Raw genomic sequence first — 18,946 nt, 5'->3', positions numbered from 1 at the left:
TCATAACATGACACAAACTGTAACTAAAAGAAAAAAAAAACTGTGGGTGGGTAGCCAATCCCCTCCCCCCTTTGTGTTGTCACTTTTTGCAGTAGTTTCATCAACAAGGCCCTTCTGGTTTAACATTACGAGTTTGGCTCATTTAATCACTGGATTTTTTTTCCTCAAATTTTCAGGACCAATTAAATTGAGGTCTGGATTTTGACTGAACCATTCCAGGATCTTTAACTGGTTCTCCTTAAAGCACTGAAGTGTTATTCAGCAATGCGTTTAGGGCAGCGGTGCCCAATACATCAATCGCGATCTACCGGTCGATTGCAAAGGCATTATAGGTCGATTGCATGGCGTTTAAAAAAAAATAGACGTGAGCCTATCATCCATCCTCACTATGAAATTTGTCACTTGATTGACAAACAGAGCAACTAGTCTGAGGCCCCAGTTACATGATGTGAAACGTTCAGCCGTTCATTTACAGACAACAGCCCTCATTCTCTCTGAAACCGAAGGTTTCTGAATCCAGGTTTCAGAATGAAGATTTTCAGAGGAACTCCCCACAGAGCTGTGAAATGCTTTGCAAGTATGAAGTGGCACATGCACAATACAAGCGGCTGTAGTCCAAAGTTTTTTTGTTTTTTTTCAATAACAACAGTTATAATAAATGTCAGAGCAGAGTGTTTTTGTGCTGCTCACCCTTTTTCAGCATGTAGGAGCAAAACTCATAAAATCCAGGGTCCAAAGAGACGTTCGTATGCTCACCAGTTTGGACACAACTGTCATGCAGACGCTGCATGCTCGATGAATGCAGCTGAGCCCTGCATCAGGGTTGCCAGATAAATTTAAAAGGTCTTATTTAACTACCCTTTTTCCGTGCACATGCTCAACAAACACATCAAACACCTCATCTTAGTATGTCTTTACTCAGCACGTATGACAGTTTAGGTTAAAATACTATAATTTTAAGTCACACTACTATAGTTCATAATTTCTTATCTGGCAATCCGAATGACATGAAAACTATATGTTTATGATATGATCCAAATGAATATAGTTTTTAGCTAAATACAGGATTGTTGCCATTTCATCAATGAAGGAAACTAGTTAAATAATTAGAGGCAGTTTTTTGAGTGACAAGATGAAATAAGTGGAAGCGCAAATAAAAAGAATAGGAAGCATTTTAATAAATTGTGTCTTATTGCTTATGTTTTAAGTATTTCACTTTGCTATTATCTGTCGGGAGTGGTCGCGCAGAGGTTAGAAAAGGTGGGCCTGTGATTGGCAGGTCGGTTGTTCAACTTCCTGGACTGACAACAACCAAACCTACCTCTACTCTCATTTGCCCCCACTGGGCCCTTGAGCAAGGCCCTTAACCCCCACCATCTGCTCCCCCAGGTGTCCTAGATGGCAGCTCTCTTCTCCACACAGAAGGCTGTGGTAGCTTAGTGGTCTGTTGTGTCATCAGGAAGTACATAACCATACACTGTGGACTTATACACATCTATAAATATACATGTGAACCTTCATGCACAATGCATGTTTTTGGTCTGTGTGAGGAAACTGGAGTACCCAGAGAAAACCCATGCAAGCACGAGAAGAACATACAAATTCCACACAGAAAGACCCCAGGTCCAACTGGCGATTCAACCCAGGGTCTTCTTGCTGTGAGGCAACAGTGCTAACCACTGAACCGTCATGCTGCCAACATCCATCCATCCATCCATCCATCCATCCATCCATCCATTTTCTTTACCCGCTTGTTCCATTTTGGGTCACGGAGGTCGCTGGTGCCCATGTCCAGCAATCACTGTGCGAGGGGCGGGGTACACCCTGGACGGGTCGCAAGTCCATCACAGGGCCACATAGAGACAAACGAGACAAACAACCATTCACTTTCTCATGCACACCTAGGGACAATTTAGAGTTACCAATCAGCCTAACATGCATGTTTCTGGTCTGTGGGAGGAAACCGGAGCACCCAGAGAAAACCCACGCATGCACGGAGAGAACATGCAAACTCCACCCAGAAAGGCCCCTGGACCGGGGTTTGAACCAAGGACCTGCTCACTGAGAGGCAGCAGCTCTACCAGTTGTGCCACTGTGCTGCCGATGCTGCAAACATGCCCACAAAATTCTGACCAATCACACAACACTCGCCAAATACCCTGTAAGAAACTAGTTCTGACTGGGGGCATTGTACAAGATGGAGTGTCCGTGGGTGGGAAGAAAGGCAGATCAACAAAATTTTCTTCACACACTTCTGTCAGTGAAACACAAGACTTGCCCTTCTCATTGTCTACAAATCCAGCTTAATACACACCTGAAGACCTCACTAAGTCCCTGCAAAGACCATCTGTATTTTGGCTGATATATTTACATTGTAATGGAATCATTATCCAGTGAGAATATAGGCAATGTGATCCCTAACAAAAAAACTTTTTTCACCATGTTGGAATAAAACTTTAATAACAACAGTATCCAGCTGACTGAGAAATTGCCTGTCCTAAATATATTTTTCTTTATGTTATTTTCTGGCACTGCCAGCTTCATGGCAGCTCATTCAAAGCTTGACTGAAGATCTGCAGCTCTTCCTTTAGCAGAGTTGTAGGATGTAACTTACATCGTTACATCTACTGTAATAAAAAAAATAAAAAAACTATATTGATGCAAAGCATTAAGAGAACTTGATTTTAAAATATCACCTTCATGCTACTATGAATAATAATTATAAGGTATTAAACAGTGGGATATGCATTGAACAGTTAACTTCAAGTGACAGTAACTTTATTAGATTGCATCAAAAAAAAAGTTAAATCGTGTCACCTGGACCAGTTTCTTTAAGTGAGAAACGTTTCATCCCTCATCCAGAGGACTTCCTCAGTCTATAGCCTGCCAACCAGATCTGCCCCATAGGTAGCCTTCACTGCTGTGTTTCAAGCCAACCTCCTGTTGGAATCTCAGAAGTAGGCTTTTAACACATGCAAAACAATCAACCATCATGTACAACAATCAAATGTTTTAGGCCAGATGATCAACTTGCTACTCACAGAAACAGCCTGAAAACAACGTGGACAACCAGTTATTAGATTGCCACTTGTAATTTTAGCTGTCAGAGTAGCTATTGAAGGCTAGAAGAGACGAGAGTAGTAAAGTGTGACTGAACCTAGAAGCAAAAAGAGTACACCAAAATTCATGCTCAATAATCCAGGTATAAAATCCAACAATGTACCATTGGTAGTACTGGTGGTAGTCCATGTTCCTGAAACCAAAACACAAAACAAGAGTGTATCAAGAGAAGGTGCACTTCTTTCTAATTGACCATTCTTTTATCTTTAGGATCAGTAATCCCTTGTAAAAATACACAGAGCTACCAAGCAAAGAAGAACATGAAGGTGGAAACTTTGCAGCAGCTGCTCAAAATGCATATAATGTGGCCTACTATACAGGTGATGCCAATGAGCAGATGTAAAACTGTTGATTGAAAAAAAACCAAAAAAAAAAAACAATTTCAATCAAGAACAACAAGGCTGTTTGGGCTGTGTTTCCTCATGTGTTCAAGGCTGAACACATGAGGAAACCCAGTCCACTTTGGAGCTGTGTAGCTCAGACATAATCCCCAGTAAAAAACTTTGTTCAAAGTTTAAACAAGTCTCAAAACGTTGGACTATAAGTCTAAATTTTAGTTGACTTGACTTGATATGTTTAAAGTTTTTTACACAATCTTAGATTAGATTAAATTTTATATTTTTCAAAATTTTACCAGACAATCTTCAACTTAGAGTGTAATGATGTCAAATAAGTAAATTTCAACTGTAAAGAATAATTAAAATTCTTGATTTAAACCATATTCTTGCAAGTAATTTCTCCTGCAGGTGACATGTAAAATAAAGGGGCTTTTGTTTTCCATTGTGCTTTTTACATTTATAGGACTTATATAAATGTTACGACTCAGGGAACCCAGAGTGGTACGAGACCATGAAAACGAGACGAGACTCAAGAGTGCAAATTGACAGTGTTTATTATTTACAGTGAAAAGGGATGACCAGCTGGGACCAGTCAAGCTGATGGCCAAAGGGGGACCAAGGCGGATTCCAGACGAGAAGGCAAGGAGGCATGTGGCTGGAAGGCAAGGCACAAGGGACCGAGAGAGGAGCAGAGAGGAACCGAGGCATGGCGGGAACCAAGACACAGAACCAATGGGAGACCAAGGCACAAGGAGATCCATAGAGGCAGATAAGCATCAGTGGCAAATGCTCCGGCGACGAGTAACATCTAGCTGCAGCCTTAAGTAGTCAGGAGCCTCCTCCAGATGACGATCCTCACGTGTGCTGATTGGCGGCCATCTTGGAGGAGAAAAAGCTGCAGCAGGTGATCAGGTGATACTCATCACAGTCCCCCCCCCCCCCCCCCCAAGAATCTCCTCTTGGCGACCTGAGGCGTTTTTCGGGGTGCAGCCTGAAAAAGGTCGAGATGAGACTCGGGTCCAGGATGAAGGAATGGGAAATCCAGGAGCGTTTCTCTGGCCCGTAACCCTCCCAATCTACCAGGTATTGGAAGACCCTACCCTGACGGCGAACGTCCAGAATGGACCTTACCACAAAGGCAGGGTGGCTGTCTATCAGTCGGATAGGAGGAGGGAGGTCGGAGGGTGGGCACAGAGGGCTGATGGCAACAGGTTTGATTCGCGATACGTGAAAGGTGGAGTGGATCTTCAGGGAATGCAGGGAGCTGAAGTTTGACTGCTGAGGGATTGATGATCTTGAGAACTGGGAAAGGACCGATGAAGCAGGGGGCCAACTTCATAGAAGTGTCCTTCAAGGAAATATTACAGGTAGAAAGCCAAACCTTTTGGCCTAGCTGGTATGGAGGTGCGGCAGATTGGTGGCGGTAATGGAAATGGTGTTGTACTGAGGGCACAGTGGTGTCGTTCTCCTGGCTGGGAAACAAGGGGGAAAGATGGCCAGCAGGAGGTTGGTTACCGATTTTGTTCCTGGCACACGCGGAACAAGCAGCGACGAAGGACTTGACATCCGAGGAGAGGGTGGGCCACCAGAAGTGGTTCTTAGATAGGGAAAGCATATGAGAAGTGCCAGGGTGACAAGATAATTTATTTGAGTGTATCCAGTCCAGTACCTTAGGCCTCATAGATGAAGGGACGAAGAGAGAGGCTGGTGGGCCAGAACCAGGGTCAGGTTCATCCGTGTGGGCCTCTCGAACCTCTTTTTCGATGGGCCAAGTGAGTGCCCCCACAATGCAAGAAGCCGGGATGATGCTGTCCTCCTGTTCAACAACATCAGGGGAAGAAAACTGATGGGAGAGAGCGTCAGGTTTTATGTTTTTAGATCTGGGCCTGAAAGTGAGAGAGTAATTAAAACATTTGAAGAATAATGACCAACGTGCTTGCCTGGGGGTGAGGCGTTTAGCGTCCCCAAGGTAGGTCAAGTTCTTGTGATCAGTCCAGATCAGAAACGGTATCTGGGTGCCTTCCAGCTAGAGACGCCACTCCTCCAGGGCCAGCTTAACCGCCAGTAGTTCTTTGTTGCCCACATCATAATTTCTCTCGGCCTGCGAGAGACGGCGTGAGAAAAAGGTGCATGGGTGTACCTTATTATCACCGGGTGACCGTTGAGACAGGACCGCCCCCACTCCAGTGTCTAAGGCGTCCACTTCCAGGATGAATTGTAACCTAGGATCAGGATAACAGAGAATCGGGATGGAAGAGAACAGTCCTTTAAGTTTAGAAAAGGCGAGGTTGGCCTCAGGATTCCACTTGAAAACTCTAGAATTAGAGGTGAGCTGAAACAGAGGTGCTGCCACACGGCTGTAGTCCTGAATAAAATGCCTGTAGAAATTGGTAAAGCCCAGAAAACATTGTAATTGTTTCCTGTTCTCAGAAACTGGCCAATCCACCACGGCCCGGGTTTTTTCAGGGTCAGTCCTACAATGGCCCTTTTCAAAAATAAAACCCAGGAAGGAAACAGTGGGTACGTGAAACTCACATTTCTCACCTTTAACAGCTTATTCTCGTAAAAGCGTTGAAGAACAGTACGAACATGTCTGGTGTGTTCGGACTCATTAGAGGAGTAGATGAGTATGTTGTTGAAGTAAACAAACACAAAGTCCCCAATAAAGTATCTCAGTACATCATTAATAAGGGCTTGGAATACAGCTGGGGCATTGGTTAATCCAAAGGCCATAACTAGATACTCAAAGTGACCGAGTGGTGTCCTGAAGGCTGTTTTCCATTCGTCACCTTCTCTTATACAAACTAAATGATAAGCATTCCTACGGTCAAGCTTGGCAAATATAGTAGCAGATTTGAGCTGCTCCTGTAGGGAGTCGATTAGCGGCAAAGGGTATTTGTTCTTTACTGTGATATTATTTAAACCACAATAGTCAATACAGGGTCTCAGGGTCTTGTCTTTCTTGGAGACAAAGAATAACCCTGCCCCCAGAGGAGAAGTGGAAGGGCGTATAACACCCAAGTCTAGAGACTCATTAATATATTTTGTCATACTCTCCCTCTCTGGCCCAGAGAGGTTGTAAAGCCAACTAGTGGGGAGAGGAGCGCCCTACATCAGGTCAATGGCATAGTCATATGGTCTGTGAGGAGGAAGGGATAAGGCTCTTGTTTTACTAAAAACAGGAGCGAGATCCTGATAAACAGGGGGAACGTTAGAAAGATCTATCTCCTCACCGGGGGGCTCGGGACTAGAATGAGAAGAGATGGCGGACCGAAGACAATGTTTAAGACATTTATTACTCCAGCCCTCCAAACGACCTAGTTCCCAATTGATGTTTGGGTTGTGTTCTCTAAACCATGGGTAACCAAGAATCAATTGGGGTCTAGAGGAGTCGAACATGAAGAAACTAGATGTTTCATGATGATTGCCAGAAATAATGGGATGGATGTCTGTGGTTTTGAAACAAATTTGAGCTAAATTGTCACCAGTAATACCGGAAACGGACACTGGGGGGATCTCTCGGATAGGGAGAGAATATTTGTTTACTAGAGCAGAACTGATCAAATTCTGTTCAGCGCCAGAATCAATCAAGCTGGACACAGGCAGGCGTTTTTGACCAAACTGCAAAATAGTGGATAATTTGAGTCGTGCTAGGGGAGAAAGAGTGGAAGTAGCCACCAGTATCTCCCTTTACTAGTGGGCGGTTTTGTTTTCCCCACAGCAAGGAAATGGCCTGGATCACCACAATAAATACAGAAATTAGAATTCATACGTCTCAGTCTCTCCTCAGGAGAGAGACGAGCGTGATTCACCTGCATGGGCTCAGGATCGAGTGACAAAGCGGATTGAGATGGTGAAACCGAACAAGGGTGCTTAAACCTGGAAGTGTCGGACGTCTGGGATTTGTGGTAGAAAGGTGGTGGCTTGTACGAGTGATGCTCACCTAATGACGTACTGGGACTGGAAGTGGAGAAGCGATGGAAGTTGAAGTCCTTCTCGCGTCGTCTCTCCCAGAAGCGCTCGTCAATGACGACCGCCAAGCCTACAAGCTCGTCGAACGCCTCAGGTTTGTCTCGAGCAGCGATCTGCTCTTATATAGTTTCAGAAAGGGAATTTAGAAAGGTACCTTGCAAGGCAGACTTGGTCCAAGTCATCTGGGCAGCGAGGATGCGGAACTCGAGGGCGTATTCTACGACAGGTCGTCGGCCTTGACATAATCGTAGGAGCCAAATTACAGCATTGGGTTCCCGCAAGGGATGGTCGAAATTCCTACAAAACTCTTTCAGAAGTGAACCAAAGGAAATGGATTCTAACTCGTGGGAGTGTAATTAAGAATTGGCCCGCCTGAGGGCGTCTCCCTTGAGTTGACTGATGAAGTAGGTGATCTTGGAAAAACTTGTAGCATAGAGTTGAGGAGCTCCCTTGAATACGAGCTCACGTTGGAGGAGAAATCCTCCGCAGTGGTCGGGGTCTCCTGAGAAATAATCTGACGGTTTTCTTATCACCTGTTGGGACGCGATGTCGGGGACAGGACCTCTTCTGGGGGAGCTTGACGTTGGAGGAACGGAGGAAACTGTAGAAGGAGGAGAGGCGAGTTTTTGATTAATTGAGATGACCATACCTCCAAGCTCCTGCATGTTCATCTGAGAAGTTGACTGCTGACTGAGGACTCGTTGGATCATCTCTTCCAACTTGTCTATGCGCTCCACCTGGGAAGTAAACTGCTGTTCGAGGACTTGTTGGAGCATCATTTCCAATTTGTCTATGCACTCCACCTGGGAAGGAGATGTCTGCTCGTCCATGGTCTTGTCCTAGGAATTGATTGGCCAGAGCATTTCTGTTATGACTCAGGGAACTCAGAGTGGTACGAGACCATGAAAACTAGATGAGACTCAGGAGTGCAAATAACAGTGTTTATTATTTACAGTGAAAAGGGATGATGACCAGCTGGGACCAGTCCAGCTGATGGCCAAAGGGGGGCCAAGGCGGATTCCAGATGAGAAGGCAAGGAGATGTGTGGCTGGAAGGCAAGGCACGAGGGACCGAGAGAGGAGCAGAGAGGAACCAAGGCACGGCGGGAACCAAGACGCAGAACCAATGGGAGACCAAGGCATGACGGGGACCAAGGCACGACGGGGACCAAGGCATGACGGGGACCAAGGCACGGAACCAAAGGAAGACCAAGGCACGAGGAGATCCATGGAGGCAGGTAAGCATCAGTGGCAAATGCTCCAGCGACGAGTAACATCTAGCTGCAGCCTTAAGTAGTCAGGAACCTCCTCCATTTGACAATCCTAAGGTGTGCTGATTGGCGGCCATCTTGGAGGAGAAAAAGCTGCAGCAGGTGATACTCATCACAATAAATACCCTCATTGTGCTAAGAATGCACACCCAAACACCTCCAGAACATTTTTAAAGGCAGGAAATAATCATAAGATGGTATGCTAAAAAAAGAAATGTCATAACTGTCTGGGTTCTTACAGAGCAGGGCAGGAGTGAACCCAATAATGCAGGGAAGTGTCAGGACTCAAGGATTTACAAAAATATATATGCTTTATTAATAATAATACAAACCGGATTCCAAAAACGTTGGGACACTAAAAAAATTGTGAATAAAAACTGAATGCAATGATGTGGAGATGGCAAATGTCAATATGTTATTCGTAATATAACATAGATGACAGATCAAAAGTTTAATCTGAGTAAATGTAACATTTTAAAGGAAAAATATGATTCAAAAGTTCACAGTATCAACAAATCCCAAAAAAGTTGGGACAAGTAGCAATAAGTGGCTGGAAAAAGGAAATTGTGCATATAACAAACAGCTGGAAGACCAATTAACACTAATTAGGTCAATTGACAACATGATTGGGTATAAAAAGAGCTTCTCAGAGTGTCAGTGTCTCTCGGAAGCTAAGATGGTAAGAGGATCACCAATTCCACCATTTTTGCGCAGAAAGATAGTGCAACAATATCAGAATGGTGTTACCCAGCATAAAATAGCAAAGACTTTTAAGTTATCATCATCAACCATGCATAACATCATCAAAATATTCAGAGAATCTGGAACAATCGCTGTGCGTAAGGGTCAAGGCCATAAAACTCTACTGAATGCTCGTGATCTCCGGGCCCTTAAACGTCACTGCACCTCAAACAGGAATACCACTGTCAAGGAAATAACAGAATGGGCTCAGGAATACTTCCAGAAAGCATTGTCAGTGAACACAATTCACCGTGCCATCCGCCGTTGCCAGCTGAAACTCTACAGTGCAAAGAGGAAGCCATTTCTAAGCAAGCTCCACAAGCTCAGATGTTTGCACTGGGCCAGGGGTCATTTAAAATGGAGTGTGGCAAAATGGAAGACTGTTCTGTGGTCAGATGAGTCACGATTTGAAGTTCTTTATGGAACACTGGGACGCCATGTCATTCGGACCAGAGAGGACAAGGATAGCCCAAGTTGTTATCAATGCTCCGTTCAGAAGCCTGCATCACTGATGTTATGGGGTTGCATGAGCACTTGTGGCATGGGCAGCTTGCATGTCTGGAAAGGCACCATTAATGCAGAGAACTATGTTCAGGTTCTAGAACAACATATGCTCCCATCTAGACATCATCTCTTTCAGGGAAGACCCTGCATTTTTCAACACGATAATACCAGACCATATTCTGCAGCAATCACAACATCATGGCTACGTAGGAGAAGGATCCGGGTACGGAAATGGCCAGCCTGCAGTCCAGATCTTTCACCTGTAGAGAACATTTGGCGCATCATAAAGAGGAAGGTGCGACAAAGAAGGCCCAAGACGATTGAACAGTTAGAGGCCTGTATTAGACATGAATGGGAGAGCATTCCTATTTCTAAACTTGAGAAACTGGTCTCCTCTGTCCCCAGACATCTGTTGAGTGTTGTAAGAAGAAGGGGGGATGCCACACAGTGGGAAAAATGGACTTGTCCCAACTTTTTTGGGATTTGTTGACGCCATGAAATTTGGAAGCAACAGATTTTTCCCTTAAAATGATACATTCTCTCAGTTTAAACTTTTGATCTGTGATTTGTGTTCTATTCTGAATAAAATATTAGATGTTGGCACCTCCACATCATTGCATTCAGTTTTTATTCACATTTTGTTTAGTGTCCCAACTTTTTTGGAATCCGGTTTGTAAATCAAAAAGTTTGACGTGGCAGCAACTTACAAAAACAGGGAATCAGATCAGGCTGGCAGGGCAGAACAGGACAATACCCAACGATGACGCCACAAAGACAAGACTCACAAACAGACTTACATACACAGACAGGACAGGACATAATTACAAACAGCTGGGATCAGACAAAGGAGAAACCAATCAGGATTAAATGAGGAGACACACTAGGGCGCACAGACAAGGAAGGCCCACTAGATGCTACCATCCTTACAATAACAAAATCTATTATATTGATGTCAAACAGGCTTTAAAAATATTTTCAAGTTCAAGTATCTTTATTGGCATTCGAATCACATGTGGTACATGAGGTGAAAAAAAAAGTGTACTCAAAGTCCCAGTTAAACCCAAAAATAGCTAAAATATAAAGTATATAAAGAAACAGTAAATAAGGACCTAAGACATTCACTAAGATATATGCTTAACAAACGCTAGACAATATGCTAAAAGATCTAAGATATACACTACACAAAAATACTGTAAAATTATACTATGTATTAAACAACAGCCCGAACATGAGTCTGTAGTGAGTAGATGGGTATGAATGAATACAGCAGTAAGACAGTAAGACAATATGATATTTAGGAAATTATCTTCTAGTATAAACCTCCTTTGATTTCTTTCTTTATTTTTGTCCCGTCACATAGCGATAAGGGGGAATTGGAAATACCCTATGTCCATCTGTTCGTTTGTGCTGTGAGCATGAGTACTTGAAAAATATGTGAGGTGCCAACTTCCATTTTAGTGTGTGGCTACATCTAGACAGAAGAAAGTTTCCTTTCAAAAATTGTATTGCCATGTCAAAATCCAAGATGGTTGCTGCCTTAACCTTGCGAACTGGATAACTTAAAAAAGGCGACACAAAAATGTTAATTTTGGTGTCTGTTTGTATCTAAGTGTAAAAAAGTTTACTATCAAAAATTGGATTACTAAGTCAAAATTCAAGGTAATCACCACCATATATAAATCTGAACTGGCCACCCAATCATTTGAGGAAACTAAACCGTCTAAATTTTATATTGCTTAAAAGTATCAAAGATCATGCTCAGTAATCCAGGTACAACAATCCAACAAGGTTAAGTCAGGTTCTCTGGACGGTTTCTTTTTGTTGAAATGTTTTGTCTTTCATCCAAAATACTTCATCAGACCAAGGAGCCACAACAAACTCTGGCTCCTCGAATTGATGAAGTCTTTTGGATGAAAGACAAAATGTTTCAACAAAAAGAAACTGTCCAGAGGACCTGACTTAACTTTGTTGGATTGCTTAAAAACATTTTCTTCAAATGATTGAGATGGCTGAAGATTAACTCATGGTGGCCATGGCCACCTATGGCCACCCCCTGGTTCCACCACTGCCCCTGGTTGTGGATAAAATTGCTCCCTCCACTTGCCAGGAGCCGTCACTTTGCAGTGCCTTCAACAAGCCCAAACAAAACAACAATAAGAAAAACTACCTTTGTTCTTGTACACAGTGTAACTCCTACCCACTTGAATATCTTCCAACAAAAACAGGTTTTATTTGCATTGCCTGTACAATTTCAGTCGAGAAAAACGTAAAAATTCTCCTCAAAAACCGCAAGCATTCACTATTCCAATCTCTCAGTGACAGGGGACAGCAACATACCGCTAGTACAGCTGCTGTTTCTGTGAACAGCACAGTCTAGGCAGCAAATTTATAACAGTGGTTTACATAAAGTTTTAGGTTGAATGTTGCGGCTTAAAGGCCTTAAATAGACATTTACTGTATTTATTTGACTGGAGCATTTGGGTAAAACTTGCTTATTCTGTTTTGCTGTGTTTCTGCCGCAATAATTACGAGCCAAAGATAATGTGGTGGAAAGGTTGCAAGCCAAGCAAAAGTACTATATTCTAATGTTCTTTATTAACTTACTTTGCGGTCTCAACACTCACATGAATGGTAATGTAATCATCACTAGCAGCTTAGAGAGCTTGCATTTTCATATTGTTAAATGTATTTGCGAAAAAAAGTGCTTGCTTTTATGCTTCATTTATAAAAAGGAAAACAAATTAATGCTGACAGATAAGCAGAGGGCAGTGGGCTGCTTGCATATTGGGCTTTGATTAACTTGCTTGCCTAAAAATCAACAAAAACACTCAAAGCTCATCCAGCTTGTCTCATGTTCCAGCGTTACACTTTTCTACTTGTCTGTCTAAACTCAAGCAATATCCTTCAAAACCCTGAAAACAAAAATACTCCAGCAGATGGATATTCTGTTATTGTCTGACATATACTCCAGAGCACCAAATGTGCATTAACTATAGTATGACATGATAATGACATGTCTACTTTATTGTAAAACCATTATGTGTGAGTGTTGATTCAGCAGTCACACTGGTGTTTTCATCCCCCGTCATTAAGCGAAAAGGGGGACATGAAAATACCCTTCGTCGTCCATCTGTCCGTGCATGTTGTGATAACAAAAAATAAGTGAGGTACTGACTTTCATTTTGGTGTGTGGCTAGATTTAGGTGTGAGAATATTCACTATTAAAAATATGTTTGCTGTCAATGGAATGTGTATTTGCAGCATGGTGGCTCAGTTGGTAGAGCTGTTGCCTCTCAGCAAGCAGGTTGGCCCGGTTCAAATCCCGGTCAGGGGGCCTTTCTGGATGGATATCCTGATGCATGCTCAATAATCCAGGTATAAAAATCTAAAAAAGTTAAATCTGGTCCTCTGGACATTCAAAAAACAAAACAAAGCAAAACAAACAAACAAAAAAATGTAGAAGACAAAACATTTCTACATTATTTTTGTTTGTTTGTTTTGCTTTGTTTTGTTTTTTGAGTGTCCAGAGGACCAGATTTAACTTTTTTAGACTTTCTGTGTGGAGTTTGCATGTTCTCTCCGTGCATGCGTGGGTTTCCTCCGGGTACTCCAGTTTCCTCCCACAGACCAAAAACATGCATGTTAGACTGACTCTAAATTGTCCCTAGGTGTGAGTGAGAGAGTGAATGGTTGTTTGTCTTGTTTGTCTCTATGTGTCCCTGTGATGGACTGGAGACCTGTCCAGGGTGTCCCCTGCCTCTTGCACAGTGACTGCTGGATATGGGCACCAGTGATCCCCACGACCCAAAAAGGAAGAATCGAGTAAAGATGATGGATGGATGGATGGATGGATGGATGGAATGTGTATATTTTGTCCTCACCATGCTCCATAATTTTGCTTGATTAATATGTTTATGCACTGCTTCTGTACTGTCATTGTCAATGATATTAAAATGTTCTATGATCCTTACTCTATGTAATAATCAATCTTCATGTGACCGGTCAGTAAAGGGACAGCAAGGAATATTTTTTTTATTATCCTTAAGGTTTGATTGTTATGATTACAGTGATGTAAATTGGGAGAGTCCTTGGGAGCAGTCTGGTTTCCCTGATTTCTCCTCGCTTCTGACTGCAGCTGAGTTCTGAAAACAGCTGGACAGGGTGGTGAGGGGCTGGAGGCTGGCAGCTGGGTGTTTTCTATAAAACTTACTTTTTCAGTTCAGGAAGTCAGAACAAGTCAGAAACTCAGACAAGTGAAGGCCGTGATGTGTGTACTTGTAAAACCATTGATCTTTTGTGATTGCTGGCTGTTCTCTAAAGCTTTGTAATAAATCTGATGATGTCTACACTTGATTGTTTTTGGATTCTCTTTTTTTCCCCACAACATTTACCACTTCAAAAAATAGTTAGAAGATAGTTTCCTTAATATAATGGGGTGGCTAGTGAGGTTGCCAAATTTATCTATGGTGGCCAAGACCACCAATGGCCACCCTCTGTCACCTGGTTGTTGATAAAATTGTTCCCTCTCCTTCGCAAGATTAATTACTCTGTGCCACCTTGGACAAGCAAAAAAAAAATAAAATAAAAATCTGCAACCCAGAAAACACTAATCTCAAAAACTACAAAACATTAACTAGTCTAATCTAGGGCATTAACAGAGTACTCGAGTAATCTACACATCGATTGCTAGGACATCTATCAATGTAAAAAATGTAAAGTCGGGTATCCGTAGTGACGTCATATTATGTGACCACGTATGACCGTAGGGGGCGGTGTTGCACTGTTGCAGGTCACAGAGTATGGTGTAACACCGGGTCCTATCCACCAGAACCAGTTTCTGTTTAAGTTTTGTTTTTGACGTGCTGAATTTCTTCACGTTTGCAGTTTAATAATAAAAACTAATAGTTTAGTTTTTCCTGTGACTTATTTGCAGTATGATAAATGGTAGGAGCATAATATACGCTCCCAATGTTTTGTTGGTCTTTTTTTTGTAAATGATTACCTTTTTTTGCGGTTTTATTTATTTATTTATTTTTGTATCTTGAGATCTATGACGTCATCAAATACTCTACTTCTACTCGGGTTTTAATATGTTAATGTCGAGTTTAAACATTATATACTCGTTCAACCCCTAGTCTAATCCCCCAGTGAAAGAGGAGATTGGCATTCTGCTTGTTTTCTGTTGTTGGTTTTTTGATCATCATGCCTTTTTGCATGTGTTAAAGTCAGTTTCTTGGAATTCAACAGAAGGCTGACTTGAAACATATCAATTAAGACTATTTATAAGACAGGTCTGGGTGGGCAGGCCTCAGACTGATGAAGAATTACGGATGGAATGCAGAACATTTCTCCCAAAAATGAAACTTGTCCAGAAAACATGATTTAACTTTTTTATTTTTGTATCTAAAGGACTATAACTATAAAAGACTAATGAATTTTGTGCTGAAATTTGGGGTGGTAGTAGCTGAAAATCTTCCTCTACAAATTCTCTGAGATAACACACTTATTTAGATTTAGACTATATAATTCTCATTGTCAGATAATCTCAGTTTAAAAATCTAGTAATTTTTTTCATTCAACCTTTATTTCTACAGGTTAATCCCACTGAGCCTCGGGGACTCATTTACAAGAGAGACTTAATTTTAACAAAGAGTGATGACAACAGTGAATAACAATAGACAGTCATAAAGTGTGCATGCAAATTGAGAAGAACAAGTGAAAATAAAATGGTATAAAAAAAATAAATAACCAAAAACAGTTCAATTGTAAGGCAGTGTAGAATACTATAAACAAGAACATGCCTGTATTGGTTTTTGCCATGAACTTAGCAGATGTTTGAAGCCACTTAGAGAAGTCACAGTGGAGAGCTTCAGGTCTTTTTGTAAGATATTCCAGGAAACAGGAGCAGAGTAGGAGAAGGCCCTTTTGTCTAGTTCAGTTCTCACTGAGGGAACACTGCAGGTAATAATGTCCTGAGAGCGCACGCTGTAGCTGCACTCATGCAGAGACATGTAGGAGGAGATGTATGAAGAGAGCAGACCAAGAAGTGATTTAAAGATGAAAATGTGAGAGAGTCTACGTGAAGTTAATGATGTCCAGTTAACCAGTGAATACAGGGTGCAATGGTGGGTACGACAGTTGCAGCCAGTTAGGAGTTATGAGTTAGTACAAAAAACAGTGGGTGATTTAAATTCCTTTAGGGAATATGGAGCTTAAGGTTTGTACAATCACCTTCAGCGAGCTTTGAAACTGTTCTGAGAAGCTGACAGAAACCATGTAAATAGAAAAAAGGCCATTCCTTAATAGATAGTGATGATCAAAATATGCCTCTACTTTAGCTGTAATAACTTGGGGAACATAAGGAAGTCATAAAAAGCAGAAACATTATTGTGTGGAAGAGCAGCAGTAGTGGTAAATTAGGTACAGCAATACAAAACATTAGTAGCACGTTGGTAATGAGAAAACCTGAGGGACATCATCAATGTCTGAACACGCAGATCAATAAAGTGAATTACTCCCTGGTATAAGAAGTCTTCACTAGCTACTACACATGCACAGTATTAAAGTGCAATCCTGCTGCAGTTGCTTGAAAGATAAAGATTTCAGTTGATGGAAATGTCAGAGATAAACCAAAAATATGTTTGACTTCTCACCCTGCATACATGGACAGTAACTGATTTGTAAGATTTAGCACCATGATGCAATGCAAGATGGCTACTGTTCTGACATTAATGTACGCACAGACTGAAATACAAGAGACGTGGGTGGAAAACAAGGTAAGCTGAGAAGAAAAGAAAGAGCTGTGCTGATGAATTAAATAGAAGCAGAGATGTGTGGGCTGCAGCTCAGTGATGTACTCACATGTCGAAAAAAGGTATTTCCAGTAATGCCACATAATGGGAAAGATTCAATACAGATCTGAGGCATTTGTAAGAAGATTTCCTGAAACTGTGCTGTCCTTGCTAAGGTGAAAAAAAACAAAAATCAAATTCCAGCAGCATTTCAATTCAATCCCGCTGCAAGACCAAAATTACTGTGTTTCTACCAAATCCTGGATTTCATTCACAGGTAATACTTTTAACATTAAAAACGGAAAGTGGTGACAAAGATAGCTTGCATATTAATTTGTCATCTTTGTAAATGGTAAATGGACTGTACTTACATAGCGCTTTTCTATATTATGGAGATACTCAAAGCTCTTTACATTACAATCTGTGCCTCATTTACCCATTCATACAGCTCTATACTAGATCTCTACAAAGCTAATTGAACAAATCATTCTAATTAGATCACATTAATACACTGATGGGACACACATAAGAGGCAACAAGGGGTTCAATGTTTTGCCCAGCAACACTTCGGCATGTGACTGCTCTTGGATTCAAACCCCCAACTCTTGCATTTGGAGGACGACTGCTCCAACTACACAGCCACAGCCGCCCCAGTAGAACAGTATATACAGTGCCTTGCAAAAGTATTTGGCCCCCTTGAACTTTTCAACCCTTTGCCACATTTCAGGCTTCAAACATAAAGATATACTGTAAAATTTTAATTTTTTGTGAAGAATCAACAACAAGTGGGACACAATTGTGAAGTGGAATGAAATTTATTGGATGTGTCAAACTTTTTTAACAAATAAAAACTGAAAAGTGGGGCATGAAATATTATTGGGCCCCTTTACTTTCAGTGCAGCAAACTGACTCCAGAATTTCAGTGAGGATCTATGAATGATCCAATGTTGTCCCAAATGACTGATGATGATAAATAGAATCCACCTGTGTGTAATCAAGTCTCCGTATAAATGCACCTGCTCTGTGAGAGTCTCAGGGTTCTGTTCAAAGCCAGAGAGCATCATGAAGACCAAGGAACACACCAGGCAGGTCCGAGATACTGTTGTGGAGAAGTTTAAAGCCAGATTTGGATACAAAAAGATTTCCCAAGCTTTAAACATCCCAAGGAGCACTGTGCAAGCAATCATATTGAAATGTAAGGAGTATCGGACCACTGCAAATCTACCAAGACCCGGCCGTCCCTCTAAACTTTCATCTCGAACAAGGAGAAGACTGATCAGAGATGCAGCCAAGAGGCCCATGATCACTCTGGATGAACTGCAGAGATCTGCAGCTGAGGTGGGAGAGTCTGTCCATAAGACAACAATCAGTTGTACACTGCACAAATCTGGCCTTTATGGAAGAGTGGCAAGAAGAAAGCCATTTCTCAAAGATATCCATAAAAAGTGTTGTTTAAAGTTTGTCACAAGCACCTGGGAGACACCAAACATGTGGAAGAAGGTGCTCTGGTCACATGAAACCAAAATCCAACTGTTTGGCCACAATGCAAAACGATATGTTTGACATAAAAGCAACACAGCTCATCACCCTGAACACACCATCCCCACTGTCAAACATGGTGGTGGCAGCATCATGGTTTGGGCCTGCTTTTCATCAGCAGGGACAGGGAAGATGGTCAGAATTGATGGGAAGATGGATGGGGCCAAATACAGGACCATTCTGGAAGAAAACCAGTTTGAGTCTGCAAGAGACCTGAGACTGGGACGGAGATTTATCTTCCGACAAGACAATGATCCAAAACATAAAGCCAAATCTACAATGGAATGGTTCACAAATAAACGTATCCAAGTGTTGGAATGGCCAAGTCAAAGTCCAGACCTGAATCCAACCAAGAATCTGTGGAAAGAGCTGAAGACTGCTGTTCACAAACGCTCTCCATCCAACCTCACTGAGCTCGAGCTGTTTTGCTAAGAAGAATGGGCAAAAATTTCAGTCTCTTCATGTGCAAAACTGATGGAGACAAACCCCAAGAGACTTGCAGCTGGAACTGCAGCAAAAGGTGGCGCTACAAAAGTATTAACGCAAGGGGGCCAAATAATATTGCACGCCCCACTTTTCAGTTTTTTATTTGTTAAAAAAGTTTGACACATCCAATAAATTTCCTTCCACTTCACGATTGTGTCCCACTTGTTGTTGATTCTTCAAAAAAA

At 42.0% G+C, this 18,946-nt stretch overlaps 1 protein-coding gene across 1 annotated transcript in view; it reads right to left on the bottom strand.

Moving 5' to 3' along the window:
• ca10a (carbonic anhydrase Xa) overlaps positions 1 to 18,946 on the bottom strand; it is a 937,335-nt gene that overhangs the window by 337,303 nt on the left and 581,086 nt on the right. The window lies entirely within an intron of this gene.

Source organism: Nematolebias whitei, chromosome 17 (assembly GCF_014905685.2).
Source record: "Nematolebias whitei isolate Nwh7 chromosome 17, NemWhi1, whole genome shotgun sequence".
Lineage (NCBI taxonomy): Eukaryota > Metazoa > Chordata > Actinopteri > Cyprinodontiformes > Rivulidae > Nematolebias > Nematolebias whitei.
This window is presented reverse-complemented; position numbering and strand designations above follow the sequence as displayed.